This window comes from Numida meleagris, chromosome 2 (assembly GCF_002078875.1).
Source record: "Numida meleagris isolate 19003 breed g44 Domestic line chromosome 2, NumMel1.0, whole genome shotgun sequence".
Lineage (NCBI taxonomy): Eukaryota > Metazoa > Chordata > Aves > Galliformes > Numididae > Numida > Numida meleagris.
This window is the reverse complement of record NC_034410.1, coordinates 97,275,265-97,284,157: the sequence shown is the minus strand read 5'-3', so window position 1 is coordinate 97,284,157 and position 8,893 is coordinate 97,275,265.

Genomic DNA, 8,893 nt, shown 5'->3' with positions numbered 1-8,893 from the left:
TTAAACAGTGGTAGAGCAATCCTGTTTCTGCAGTTAGCTTTGCCAAGGAAGGGTTTTCATGGGCACCCACTCATCCTGATCCTGTTACAGGACTGGTTTCAAAAAGGAATAAGGCAGAATTACAGCAGAAAATGCCATTAAAGACAAACATTCTTTGATTTTTGTTAACTCTTGATAAGAGCCAATACACTGTTTCCTTCTTCATACAGAGGGATTTCTTAAATACAGAGATGTCACGGAGGCTCTATGCACTGAGAATATCAAAACTACAAATAAGCATCATATCAGAAATAATACATCTATCATGAGAGCTCTCCCCTGTGAACCAGAGAGAGGGGAGTGCTTAGTCCCATGGACGTTAACATCTGGGAAAGCGCTCAACTTACAGAATCCACTGAATGACTGGCAGCCCATATTAAATTTGTTGCCTTGAATCAATTGAGAGATCCCACAAGGGATATTATCCTGTTTGGCCTTAAGCCACTCACTGGAAAATGTGCATATTGGAGGTGAAATAGTATTGCATAGATTTGTCTTTTAAATATTCACCATATGCTCACATAAAAATAAGCACCCGCACCATTATAAAAATAAATTGTTTATTGTGTAGCTGTTTTCTTTAGGCTTTGTTTCAAATCCTCAGTATACAACATAAGTTCTATAAACATTTGTCAGATAGCAGATGTTAAATGAGTTAATTCCAAATCTTTAGAAAGGAAGCCTTGATAGACTGAATGCTTGTTTACACATTGATTGTGCTGATTTTTGTAATTGCAGTCATGCTCCTGTCCTTCAGCAGTTTCAGTTTCTCTCTTTCTGTCCTAAACTAATTTGTAGTGTCTCAGCTATTGTGAAAAAGGTAAGTGAGAAGAGACCTCAGTTCTGTTGGCATTAATAAACTTATAACACAGAAAAGCAATACAACCTATTTTCAAGTTAATAACATCTTGTGTGGTCTATAGAAAGCTGGCAAGACAGACTGAGATTGTGAGCTGTACAGAACGTATGTACAACTGCTATCTACTAAAACGAAGTGAGTGTTTTAGTAGCTCCAGCTGGACTGTGTAGCAACACAAGAAAAACACTTTAATGACCTCAACACCTTGGCTACACAAAGCTAAAAGATGCTGCAGGGTCTCTGGGTGGGAGATGTCAAGGCAAATAGAAAGAACTTACACTGTGGTTAGGCTTGGCTTATGTTAAACTCCTATGTTACTTGTAACCTTGTCTCTGGGTCTTGTTAAAATGTTTTGTATGGTTTGCACAAAATGTCTGGAGTGAGGGGAGATATGAATCAGAAAGAAACTCCATGAACTAATAGAGCAGTGTCTTCCTGAAGCAGCTTGCATTATGCCTAGGCAGAAGTGAGGAACTGACATTGCAGGGCACAGACAAGGATGACAGGGGCTGGACAGAAGATCATGGACACTTGTGCTCTCAGACAAAAGGTATTTGTATGAATGAGTAGGCACTGCAGCTATTCTTGGAAGCAGCAGACAGTAGAGATACTTCACATTTCCGTGCAGAATTACAGAATGTCAAAGTTTTCCTCTCTGAAACACTGCTAAAAGGCATCTACAAAGATTGGTGAGGGACCAAACCCCAAACATCAGCTCCTTTGAGAATGAAAGGCGCATTTGTCCGCTGGACACCAAACATCTGGGACATCTTACAAAGGATATTGGCTTTCTCTGAAGGTAGCTCTCACTGGACTCCGAGGATGGCTTGCTGGAAGTTTTAAGACATGCCTTGGGTAAAGAATGGGCAAGGAACATGGCTTGGGAGAAGAAACGCTGTTTCTTCCCTTCCACCTCTTGCCTTAAGTAACAAAGCATAAGACTTCACAAGCCTTTCTGCATGAGGTCAATGTATGAATGCTTCCATATTTCAAGGGGAACTTTCCCTTGCAGGACTTGTAGCCAGCCTCTCACATCAAACTCATAATAGCAACATGTCATGCCTTGTGCTCGGCAGTTTTTGTTATTGTGATGCTCGACTTCAGGCTCTGTTCTTGGAAAGCATTTCTCCTCTAAGGCAAGGTAAGAGTTCAGAAGCAGAAAAAAAGGTGTTTTTAAATAAAAGGGCGGAGGTTATCCCTCAGAGGGACATTCTGCCTTCTTGCATGATGCTCACTCTGCCACTTGTTTATTGATATTTTTCTTCTTTTGTTCGCCCCATTACTGAGAAGGTTCCCAGAAAAAGAACACTAAGAAGGATGGCTTGGGAACGTTATCTTGAGGGGTAAATACTTGCCTACATTGCTTTTGTTCTCTTTTTGTTGTAAAAGATATTGTTGATCTTACTTATTATGGATAGTGTCCACATAGTAGCTCTTGGTGTATTATTGCTCTAACATGTTTTACTTAGTATTCTCCTAAGAAATTAGCCCATGAGAGTTTAAGTCCTTATAATATTCAACTACAGAAATAAAACAAAAACAAAACAAAAATCCACAACCAACAAAAAAACAACAACACTTAGATTTCAGGGCAACATTATCAGTATAGATCAGATGATTTACTTTGGGACAACTGAAATCAGCATTATTTCTGCAGTTTTCTAGAGAAAAAATAAGCCTTAACACTGTTTTAATATAAGATCACTTCATCAGTTCCCACATCACGTAGGAAATTCATAATGTGCCAAAAAACCTAAAGGCAAAGGCCTGAAATGAACTGCTTTCTTCTGTATGTTTTTCAAAGTACACAATTCAAAGCTTTTTAAAGACAAAAAGCACCAATCAGATATCATCTCTGTGCAGCTCCTAATTAATGATGTCTGGATCCTTGCTGTCCAGTTCAGGATTTCAGAGTTGCTCTGGAGCATTCTTGTTTCAATTTCTTGATTACACCTGCACTGTCCATGGAGATTTTCCTGCAAAGTCTTTCCCAGAATGGTTTTTTAATAGCTTCCTCTGTACAGTTAGAACAGAAGGAGCTGGTGCCATTTAGGGAATTCAGAAAGACCTTCCTAAGGCACTTTTCATCAGAAAGACAGCTACAACCAAAGGAGGTGATGCCATGTTCCAGCTGAGAGGAATATGTATTATATGTGCAGAAGATGACAGGTATACAGCATTCTTGCAAATCCTATTTCTGAAGAAGCCTATCATGCTCCTTCTACTAAGCTCCCTTTGAGCCCCAGAATGCTTTAAAGCAAACTTTCATTTCAAGTACCTCTCCTCTGATTCTCTCCTCAATATTCATTACAAAGATTAACATTCCCAATTATCAAAGTCTCTGATACAGTACATACCTACCAATCATCTGAGATCCTTTTTCTTTTCACTGTATAGCTGTGAAAATGAGTAGAGAAGACAATAAAAATACAAGAGTTCCATGAATATCAAAGCACATTATGAGAAGTAAATAAATAAATAAAATAGTGAACAAACGGAGCGGAGAATCATTTAGCAAGGAGCAGAATCAAAATCTTCGGCAGAAAGACAAGAAGCCACAGTCAAGTCAGTTCCTGAACTTGCTGCATGGACTTCAAAATATGAGTTTTTTGAACCTCAGCCCATGTGTTAAGCAGACGTCTGTCTCCAAAAGGTGCTAGGTAGGTGACTTGTTTTCCCAAGTTAGTCATCACTGTTGTGCCTAAAAAAAATATTAAATCAGCAGACTGAATGGTATTCCCGCACTTAAAGGGAGCTTATAAACAGCAGGGAGGCCGACTTTTACACCCTGTAAGAGTGACAGAACAGGGGGAATGGTTTCAAAATAAAAGAGATTTTTCACTCAGAGGGCGTTGAGGTGCTGGCACAGCTGCCCAGAGAAGCTGTGGGTGCCCCTTCCCTGGAGGCGCTCAAGGCCAGGTTGGATGGGGCCCTGGGCAGCTGAGCTGGTCGGGGCAGCCCTGCCCACGGCAGTGGGTGGGACTGGGTGGCCTTTGAGGTCCTGAGTATTTCAAGTTCCTGAGTGGTGAAACAGAAGAAAAGAAGTGGAGAAAGGATGAAACCAAGCCTGGAAGGAGGTACCTTGCGTTGTGAAGAGCTAAAGAAATGTTTACTTGATCTTCCTATTTCCTTCAGAATGAAGACAAATAGTCTTTACGAATTGATCAGGAATGCAAGAGTGATTCAGTGCACCAAACTGCCCTCATGCAAGTGTGTAAACAAAATCTCTTTGAAAACAGGGGGAAGGCAAGACTGGCACACAGAGCAAAGAGATCATCTCAAAAGACTAGGAAATTTGTGTGCAGCTATATTTATCTTCAATTAAACCTCATTTGGGGTTCTATCCATTTTACTCTCGAGAGGAAGGAAAAAACCACAGCTCTGTAGCAGACTGAAGTACCTGCTCATTTCCAGAAACATCCATGAAGTGAACGTTATGTGGTGAAACGTTCTCAGCATCAGTGCTGCCTCTATAACAGAAGGTGCACAGGGACTGTTCCAGCAAATTATTCATGGGCAATAAATAATGTATAATACATCTCAAAGGCAAGGGAAGTGCACCTCTCTGCAATGTACACAAAATTTCAATTCTAGAAGGCATTTTTGGTTTGGTTTGTGTTATTTTTTCTCAACATTAGCTATGTGGGTAAGCCTGACCTTGCATAAGGTTTTCTCCATGTCATCTGACCATTCCCCCATCTACTACATGAACTGAAAGAAAATATATTTTCTTCTTGATCCTGATTGTGTTAGGTTTCATTAATTTAATATATAACCAGGCTAATTTGTTAGCTCTGTACGTACATGAATTTTCCTGGGGGTAATATTGTCTCCAAGTCATACTCTTCTGTTGGGTTTAGTGGCAGTACTAGTGTTAACAATGCTGGTTATAGAGCAGGTTCTGTAGAAATAAGTACTGTATCAGCCTCATATAAAATATGCTCTCCATCCTTGGGAGCTCATAAACTAGGTTATGATAAGTTGCAGCTGGCTGATGAGGTAACAAGCAAACAAGATATCATATCCTAATTAAAGGAGTTGGCTTGCTTTCCACTTGGCTACTGTAGTAAAGGGAGTTACTTGGAAAGCTGCTTGTTTTCCTGCCTCATGTTTGAATAATGTGTATTAATCATTGCTGATTTCTCAGTGCACTTCTTCCCCCTCCCTACCCTGTGAAACAGGGGAAGGTCTTTCCCTTTCAGCATGAGGTTGGCAGCCTGGGTGACTCAGGGTGAGCTTTTTTACTTTTTTTCTTCTCCTTTAATTTCAGGCGATGTGTTTACCACATTCTGGACTGGTCTGCAGACAGCACAACCTTTCTCATTTAGAAGCAAGCTAGACTAAACTAATGGGTACTTTTGCCTAAGATTCCCAAGAGCTATTTCACTTTTATTATCTCTACAGCAGTTGGGAAGTGTAATGATGCAGTTCAGATACTCTTTCAGAGGGACAAGCAAACTTACTTTGAAGACATAACTGTCCTGTAAAGAATTTTTTCCAGGAGAAAGTCTCTAATCCAATTTTCCATTTCTTTTAGGCTCTCAGGTATTAGGATTTATTTTGCCTTCCTTTTTATTTAGTACATCTAGGTGAAGAAGTAGGAGGAAGAAAGTTATAAAAATTATTTTTTTCTATTTTTTCTTAACTTTTTGAGTGTCTTCTTTTGTACAAGAATCTTAATATATTATAAATCTTGGCACAAGTATTTGAGCAGTGTCTGACTACTCTCCAGAATTAAACTGGTAACCATTAACAGAGGAGGTTTATAATTATGAATTCTAAACTATGCTTAATCCAAATCTTATAAATGCCAGTGATTCACCTAGTAAAGACACAGCAACAATAATATATGAGCAATAGAATGGAACAGAGTACATATTTTTCATTTGAGAGTACATCATTTGAATCATCCCATTTAAGCACTAAGTGGGTAGATTTTACAGGTAATCCAAGAATTTTTCAGTACAAATACACTGAAAAGCAAAGGAAATTTTATTTAACAAAAAGACAAAGTGACTCGATCTGATCAAACTATCAATTATTTGCTAATACTGAGTCATCAGACTGCAACTGTAGACATCCAGGGCATTCTGAGTTTTCAGATTTGTCTTTTTTGAGTGTTTTAAAAGCCTTGTCTCTTGCTGAAGGGCACACATGCAGTTAACGAGACTGCCATCATCTCATGCTATGGTTACCTACTCTGTGTTCCAGACTACTCTCAAACTAACCTATTTTACTCTTCAACCCCAATCCTTAGGAAAGTGCAAAGTAATTGTTGTACCTGGTAATATAAAGTATCAAACTTAGTGGAATGTAAGAGCTTTGAAAGAAAGGTGGTCCTTGTAATAGAACAATGATGTACTCCAGGTAGTTTAGTTTGGTGGAACTGCTCTAGGAGAGAGTACTCCCTGGGATAGCTAGAAGGAAGAAATACCTAATAGATTGTTATACCTAAAAACTACCATTAGAAAGTCAGATGGTGACGAGTAAGTACAAGCTTCTCCTAGTTGGGAAGATTTACTCCTCTCCAAGTTCACAAAATATGTGATCCCTCCTTCATTTGATCTCTCTAATACGTTAGCAGATGGCAAAAATACTTTCACAGTCTTCAGATATAATTCTATCTACGACTGCATTATGGCAATCTACCATGAAGATGGTCAAAGTAAGAATTTTGATAAGGATCCAGTTTGGTCAGTCATAGAATCACAGATATCACAGAGAACAATTTCATTTCCACCTAACATCTAAGCTTTCAGCAAGGACAGACCTTGCAGCAAAACTTGTAAACTACATATAAGAGCGAGTGAGTTTATTTAATGGAACGATCTGAGAAAATGTCCTTACTTTCCTGCATCCTACTCTTAGCTAAATCTCACTCTTATGTCAGCCCTTTTCTCAGTTGGTGCCAAGTTCATTCCAACTCTGCTGACTGGATGAAAAGAAGGCATAAAATTAAATGCAGCTCTTCAAATCGTTGACACACTGAACAGAAATAGTGAAAAGGCTAAAGATGAGGATACTCCACACAAAAATTTCAGACTAGGCAGTCCTTGGCCTCATTTTATCTTCTCACTCTCTGTATAGGAGAAAGGTCTTGGCACAGCAGAATAGAGAGGCTGTAGGGTATCCTCCTTGGAGATCTTCAGAAGCTGCCTGGACGTGGGCCTGGGCACCCTACTCTGGGTGGTCCTGCTGGAGCAGAGAGTAGGTCAGATGGACATAAACCATGCTGGAATTCTGGGATTATGCAAAATGAAACCTCCCACTTCATATTCTCCCAATTCGATTTTTCTCTCTTGGACTAATTGCCGTCATTCAAATCTTGCCATAACTTCAGGCTGTAGCATCACACCTACTCATTAAAAAGAGCAATCCTATTAAAATCATCTTCTGCAGACGTAAAGACTGTGACTAAGTAACCTCTCATTTAGCTCAATATTCCTATCTTTCAAATGACTTGACAGTGCTAAAAGGAACTGCTGCTGTAAGCCCTTGATCAAACACTTAAAAAATATTCATGTACCTCCATATTGTTTATTTTGTCCATCCTGGTTTATTCCATGAAGAGCTGTCATAACATCACCTCGGCAACAAATTCACCTGGCAGATTTAACATATTGCATGAAAAACAAGCAGTGATCAGCTAAAAAATGTCAAACTGGGAAGCTGTTTCTCATAATGGTGAGCAGCTGCAGTAACTGGGATGATTCACGCGAGTCAGTCACTGCTCAGCTATGCCAGTAAAGATCTCACAATTTTGCTCAGATCCCATGGAGACCTTATAGGAGACTTCCAACCCCTGATGCATGCAGTATGGCATGCTTTCAGAGAACAGATCCATGTGCTGCAGAGGGAACGGCTGGTCACGAACAGACAAACTGCTTTATTCAGTGTGACAAAATCCATGTTCCCCTGTACACTTCAGCACTTGCCAGATGTTGTCAGTTCTCTCTTCAGAAGATGAAAGGGCTAAGAAGATACATAAATCATAGATGATAAGAGGATGCGACTACAACCCTTGGGCCTGACAGTTGATATTAGTCTGCTACTGTGCCTTTGCCGTCCTCTCCACAGGGCCTAATGACACATCCTCCTAGTTTTCACACTCACAGAGGAAATTCATCCTGGCATGTAATTTACAGAGAAGTAACATACTAGTACAAGAATGAGCTTGTACCTTAGGAAAGTCAGGATTTTAAAATGAATCATATTTTTTCAGATGCCATTGAGTTTCACAGCACTTTGAAGTACAGCTCAATCTGCCAAGTATCAGTGAGCATAGAAGAGTAGCAGGACATGGTCCCCCAGCATATGTTTTATCATTTGTGCAGACAGGTTAATGAAAAAATTCTTACTGAAATCTCTTTTGTGCACTTTGCCTGCTGGTCATAGCCAACAGTATTAGGATGAAATATATACTTATCTAGAAATATGGAAATTGATTATAAAAATGAAGTCCATTTATCCTGCAAGATCTGAAACAATATTGGAAACCCTAGATTTCATGTTCAGCCCTGGAGCAAACTGTGTTGGAGGGTGTGTTCTTCCTGACCATTTTCCTCCCTTCCTCCATCCCATTTAATGTGCCCTTGAAATTCCTTAGAAAAAAATGACCCTAAAGCTAAAAGCCCATCATTTCATTTTGAGAATGAAATGCATCAACATAATGATACTACTGTGGTTCCACTGGTCGGTGCTTCTCATTGTCTGAGTGCTAGGGGATCTTATTTGCTATTTGTGAGCCAGTAAACCCACTTATAAAGGTTTGATTTATGCAAATCCTTTTAGTATACAGCATTCTTTCTCTTTTTTCTTTTCTCTTTTCTCTTTTCTCTTTTCTCTTTTCTCTTTTCTCTTTTCTCTTTACTCTTTACTCTTTACTCTTTTTTCCCTTTCCTTTCCTTTCCTTTTTCCTTTCCTTTTTCCTTTCCTTTTTCCTTTCCTTTTTCCTTTCCTTTTTCCTTTCCTTTTTCCTTTCCTTTTTCCTTTCCT